The sequence below is a fragment of the Bidens hawaiensis genome, unplaced genomic scaffold (assembly GCF_021521415.1).
Source record: "Bidens hawaiensis isolate Kalapana, Puna unplaced genomic scaffold, B.hawaiensis_p1.1 tig00026067_1, whole genome shotgun sequence".
NCBI classification, from domain to species: domain Eukaryota; kingdom Viridiplantae; phylum Streptophyta; class Magnoliopsida; order Asterales; family Asteraceae; genus Bidens; species Bidens hawaiensis.
Genome location: NW_027494199.1, coordinates 304,614 through 310,967, shown reverse-complemented (window position 1 = coordinate 310,967; position 6,354 = coordinate 304,614).

The following is a 6,354-nucleotide window of genomic DNA, read 5'->3' as shown; positions in this document are numbered from 1 at the left end:
AGGCCCGAAAGCTGGGTGTGGCAGGTTGGTATCAGAGCCTTCGGTTTTATTGAATTAAGTATTTGATAAAAGTACTTAGGCTTTAACCAATTTAAGTGCGTGAAAGTACGGATAAGATATATACATTCTTAGACATAGTAACTAATAGTTACCTCCTATTTCTAGTCTCTAGCATGTCGAAAGGAGGAAATTCAAATGTTGACGTTAATATTGGACCATCAGGAATACAAGAGGGAGATTGAAGAAAAATGTCTAAAATCAGGAAATGAATGCTACCCCTCCCGCTGGTGATCAATTCGTACGAAAAGAGGATATGCAGCAACCAATTGCAAACAGAATTGCAGAGGTTTTCCCAACTATTTTTGAGGCTATGAGAAAGAAAGAAACATTAAGCTATGAGAAATCTATCAAATCCAAGAGGGACGAAGAAGAACATGTTAGCTCTAATGCCGATAGTGATTATGAGGAGAAGAAAACTAAGAAACAGAAGACTAAGAAAGGTTGTAGTTATAGGACATACCAAACGTTTAAGCCTAGATATTTTTATGGAAGCGATGGTGTTATTGCTGCACTAGGATGGATTGAAGAAATAGAAGCCATTAATGTCATCAGTAAGTGTTCCGAGGAAGAAGCAATTCAGTATTCATCCCAATCGTTCGAATGTGAAGATCTGTAATGGTGGAACACCCTTATACAATCCAAGGTAGATCAAACTAAGTTTGGAAGAATTCAAAGATCTTGTAATCAGGAAGTTTTTCCCGATGAACGAAAAGGATGAAAATCAAATAAAGTTTCAAAGCCATAAATTGGTTGGGACAAATCTCAAGGACTGTAATACTAAATTCCTTGAGTATTGTAGAATAGTAACACACTTGGTAAAACCAGAAAATAACAAGGTCTCTCGTTATATCTGGGGTTAGCCAAAGGAAATTAGAGATATGGTTGATGTGTTGTAAAACACTCGTATTTTCCGCACGTTTTATCTACGTATTATATTATATTTTATGTGTTTTTACTCGTTTTAGATAGGTTTTACATACATTTATTAATCTTGTAGGTTTTGGGTAAAAGAAAGGAAGAAACCGGGACTTTTCGAGCTTTTTACGAGCCTTTTACGCATACAAGTTCAAGACAAAGCTCAAGGCCCGACCCGTATGCATCATGGAGGCCCAAGACCATATTATATTATATTATATAAAAAAATAAAACCCTAATCAGCAAAGAGGGCTGCTGATCGGATTTAGCAGCAACAACAGCAAGCAATAGCAGCACAACAGCAGCCAACAGCAGCACAACAGCAGCCAACAGCAGCACAGCAGCAACAACAGTAGCAGCAGGAGCAGCAACAGCAGCAGCAGGAAGAAAAGAAAAGAAAAAAAGTGTTGTTCGGCTAGGGTTTGATCGTGTGACGGCTAGGGAAGGAAGAATACACAAGAATCTAGCCTCGGGAAGGTTCGACATCAGTTTACACAGCAAGGAACGGCCGGGAATTCATCATATATCCTTCATTTTTTCACATTGTTCATTGCTTTGATTATCTTGTTCAATTGTTTACTAGTTTTTGCAATTGATTGATAGATTGAATTGTTTATGAGTATTGTTGATTGTTGAATGATATTTGAGATGATTAGTAGGAGTTTTATGATGTTTTATTTGATCATTAGCTGCTGTCCAAAAATTATGCTTGGCTAATCTTGTTAGTTCTACCTAGGGAAGATGAAAATTGTTGAGTTTAATGGATTGTTTGATTAATGGACTTGAATTGCTATTGTAAAGTTTGATTTAGACATGAAATAGGTTGTGTTTAAGGGCTAGAAATTTTGGCGATTTATTGCATAAACCCCGTGTGTCGGTTGATTAGTTTTGTATTGATTGATCGGTGCATTGTTTGATTCTAGACTTTGTGTTTAGGGTTTTTTTTTGCGGTAGGTACCACCGTAGGGTTTTGTTGCGTGATTATTTGGATTAAGTACAGCGATTAGACACCTTCTTTGAGACCGAGAGGTGATAAGAAGTTAGGATTGTCTCATTGCCTTTGCATGCTAGAATAAGGATTGCGCGAGAGCGAGTTCGTTTCTTGTCAGGTTTAGGTGTTTTGAGCGACTAGTTGATCTATTTTGGTTTAAGTTGAATTGTTCCTCTATCCTTGGTTGTGTAGTATTCATTACCATTAGGGTCGAGTGTTGGTGAGACCGAGAGGTGATCTAGCATTAGAACACGTTAGCAATTGTTTCCCGGTTTGGTCGTTTTAGCCGATTTTGAGAAGTTAGGGTTTGTTGTGTGAGACCGAGAGGTAATCCAGTGAGCCCGAGCGATCCTTAGTCGTGTCATCTTTAGGGACCGGTGTCTATATATCATTCAATCCATTAGCTTGTTAGGCCTACAATTTGATTCAGACCTAGGTAGACGTTTTTCTCCACCCGAAGTCAACTCAGTTAGTTTTCCGTTAAGTTTTCTATTTTTGGTAAGTTTTGTTAGTTAATCAAGTTAGTTCAGTTAAGTTAAAAGAAATCAAAAATCAATATAATATTATTTTAAGGTAGGTCTTGTCTAGGGTTAGTGATCTTTAGCGTTCTGACGTGTCCACGTGTTCGATACTCGGACTTCCTAAGTCTATACCACTTGCGATCGGTACACTTTCCGGTTGTGTGTGGTTTTAGGGTTATCGTTTTAATATTAAAGCTTAGTTGTGAGGGTCATTATTATAGGGTTATTAGACACACATCAAGTTTTTGGCGCCGTTGCCGGGGACACGGTTTTAGGCGTTTTGAGAGCAATCCGAGTTAGGACTTACCTTTTGTGCTACTTGTAATTATTTTTTGTTTTATTTTATTTCTTTGTTAGAATACTTTAGATAATATTGTTCCTAATTAAAGTTTTATGGGGCATACTCGATCTCTAGGACCGCCCGACACGGAAGCATTTCCCGAGCCAGAGAGAGTTTCACGAGGGACGTCGCATTATTTCACCGTCATCTTCCTCATCATCCGTTGGTAGTTTATCCTCTTCCCCCTCGTCTTCCGACATCATCGATAGGGATAGGATCATGGGCGACAATCTACCAACGAGGAGGACAGTTGCAGACCGGGCCAGTCCGGCCAATGCTGGCGCGAGATCTAGCATCGCACCACCCGCCGTTGGAGTTAACACGAACTGGCAGATTCCTTAGAATATTCTAAACACTATTTCCCATTCTGCTCAGTTCCATGGGTTGCTTCACGAGAACCCGCATTCTCATCTTACTCGCATCGTGCGTATTTGCGACACCTTCCATCTTGCCGGCGTATCCGAGGATGCTGTTAAGCTCCGCATATTTCCGTTCTCACTCGCTGATCAAGCGAGTCTGTGGCTCGAGTCCCTCCCACAGGGCTCTATAGCTACTTGGGCTGCCATGCAGACCCAATTTCTTGAAAAATACGATCCTCCGGCTAAGGCCGCTCGTTTGCGTAACCAGATACATTCTTTTCAGATGGAGGAAACCGAGAGTTTTTACGAGACCTCGGAGCAGTTCAAGAATTTATTAGCGTTATGCCCCAACCACGGCTTGCAAGATTGGGCGGTCGTCGAAAAGTTCTACAATGGAGTGACGTACGCGACGCAGAGTATACTCGACACGGCGGCGGGAGGAAATCTGTTAACGACTAAGGACCCTGATGAGTGTATCGCCTTATTCAATGGGCTAGCTATGAGTGGATACCAAAGACCACCCTCCAGAGGAGGTAAGACCGTCGATTCCATCTCACGAGGCATGCATTCGGTGGACATGACCACCGCACTGACGGCACAGGTCGAGGCGTTGGCGAAGATGGTAAAGGACATGCAGACGAAGAACAAGTTTTGTGAGATCTGCAGAGGGGGGCATGATACCATTCAGTGCCCAGTCAGTTCGCAGGAGGAGGCCGTAGACTTCATAGGAAATCCAAACCGAAATCCAAATTCTTCCAATTCTTATAATTCGGGATGGAGAGGCAATCAGAACTCCAACTGGAGGGGCGGCAGCCAGTCCGGTTTTCAGCAGCGTCAGAGCCTATTTCAGGATGCCGGTGAGGGAGCGAGCAGTGGGGAGAAGAAGCCCACTTTGGAGGAGATGATGGCACAACGAACACAGATGTTGTCGCAGCTTATGACACATGAGGATTCCCGACACAAGGAGACGCAGGAGAAGTTTCGAGAGCAAGAGCAGTTCATGAGGAATCAGGCAGCGTCAATTCAGAATCTCGAGCGGCAGATGGGGGAGATTGCCAGTAGATTAAATGAGAGGCCGCAGGGTACGCTACCGAGTAATACCGAGCAGAACCCGAGAGGATTCGTGAAGGCTGTAACGACGAGGAGCGGTGCAGGGGCATGAGATGAGCCCGCGATTCAGCAGAGATCTAGAAGAGAAGTTATCGAGGAGTCTGCAGTCGATGGAGTGGAGTAGGTGGATGAGGATATTCAGATGGAGTCTCCGCCGGCCCAGGTGCATCAGAGGAGCAGCCCAGCGAGTTCAGCACAGGCCGAGAGACAGCAATCACCGAACGAGCCACCGAGAGTTTACAAACCCCGATTGCCTTACCCCAGGAGAGTCCGTAGAGATAGAGATGAGGAGCAGAACTCCAAATTCTTTGATCTTCTGAAGCAGCTTTACCTTAATATCCCATTCCTTTGAGGCACTCAATCAGATGCCTAAACACGCGAAGTTCCTTAAGGATATTCTTTCGAATAAGGAGAAGTTAGCTGAGGTAGCTTCCCTCCCTCTGAGTGCTAATTGTTCTGCTATCTTACAGAGGAATCTACCAGAGAAGAGAGCCGATCCAGGGAGTTTCACAATTCCCTGCACCTTGAGTGATGATACAATGGTTCATGCTCTGGCTGCCAGTATCAATATCATGCCGTATTCTGTGTATCGCAAGCTGGGTTTAGGCGAACCGAGGCCTACCAAGATGAGTATCCAGCTTGATGATCGTTCTGTGAAGTATCCGTGTGGGATTGTTGAGAACATGCTCATTCGCAGTGGTAAGTTCATTTTCCCGGTGGACTTCGTTATTCTTGACATGAATGAGGATGATAATGTTCCACTCATTTTGGGCAGACCTTTTCTGGCCACCGCACATGCGTTGATTGATGTTCGCGATGGCAAACTGATCCTTCGAGTCGGGGATGAGAACGTCACGTTTGACGTTCGACAGTCACCTAAGCATCCCAAATCGATTGATACGATCATGACTCATGTGGGGGAGTTTTTCAGTGATCCCGGTGGAGGCCCCGCATCAGCCACACATTTCTTAGATAGGGAGACCTTGGAGGTTGAGATGGTCGCCTTGACTGAACACCCCCCTGATACTGACATTGAGTCGTCTTCCTTTGATTCTGAATTATCTACCGGAGATCATCATGTTCATCAGTTGTTTGAGTTGGAGGAGTTACGGGACCGTACTTATGCGCAGTCAGATGGTTATAAGCAGCAGGTGAAGGAACTGCAGGATCGTACGTTAGAGGGTATTGAGCAGTTTAAGTGTGGGGATATGGTCTTATGGTATAATTCCCAGTTGAGGTTATTCGCGGGAAAGTTGAGGTCCCGTTGGTCAAGTCCGTTTATGATTACTGAGGTTTTCCCGGATGGCACTATTGAGATAAAGGACAAAGGCGGGACATTTATGGTGAACAGTGATGGACTGATGCACTACACTAGCGAGCCGATGACTGATCAGACGGTCGAGGTATTCTACCTTGACCCACTCTCCGAGACGTAGACATGTGGATGCATCACTCGGGAGACTACCCGAGTTGTAGAGTTTGTATTTTTGTTATACGTTTGTGCTATATGTTTTATTTGTTTTGTCTATTTCAGGATGTTCTAAGATGAAACCGCTCGTACTCAATCTCCATTCGAGTCGGTCGATTTAAGGGGTGTTTCATTGAAATAAAAGAAAAAAAAAATAAATAAAAAAAAATTAAAATTAAAAAAATTAAAAATTAAAAAAACCAAAAACACAAAAATGTGTTTATTTGTTTATGTTTTTGTTTTCCGTGTTGTACGCCGCTACATGCGAGCGAGTTTGAGTTTTGCAGGTTATATTATGCGCATGGTAGCTACGATGGCGTTATGGAACAGGTTCTCCCGAGGTTGCGGCCGCGAATGAAATGCTATACGGTCGTTTGGACACTACTTAGCTGTTGAAGATTCTGCACACAAACCAAGGGAGTAACCCGTTCTTTGTTTTTACTCTTGTATACTTTATTTTTATTTTCTGGTTTATTTTTATTTTATTTTATTTCTTTTCCTTATACTCATCGAGGACGATTTCGTTCTAAGTGTGGGGATGGGGTTTATTTTACTTAGTTGTAGAAAAATTTTTGAAAAAAAAAAAAATT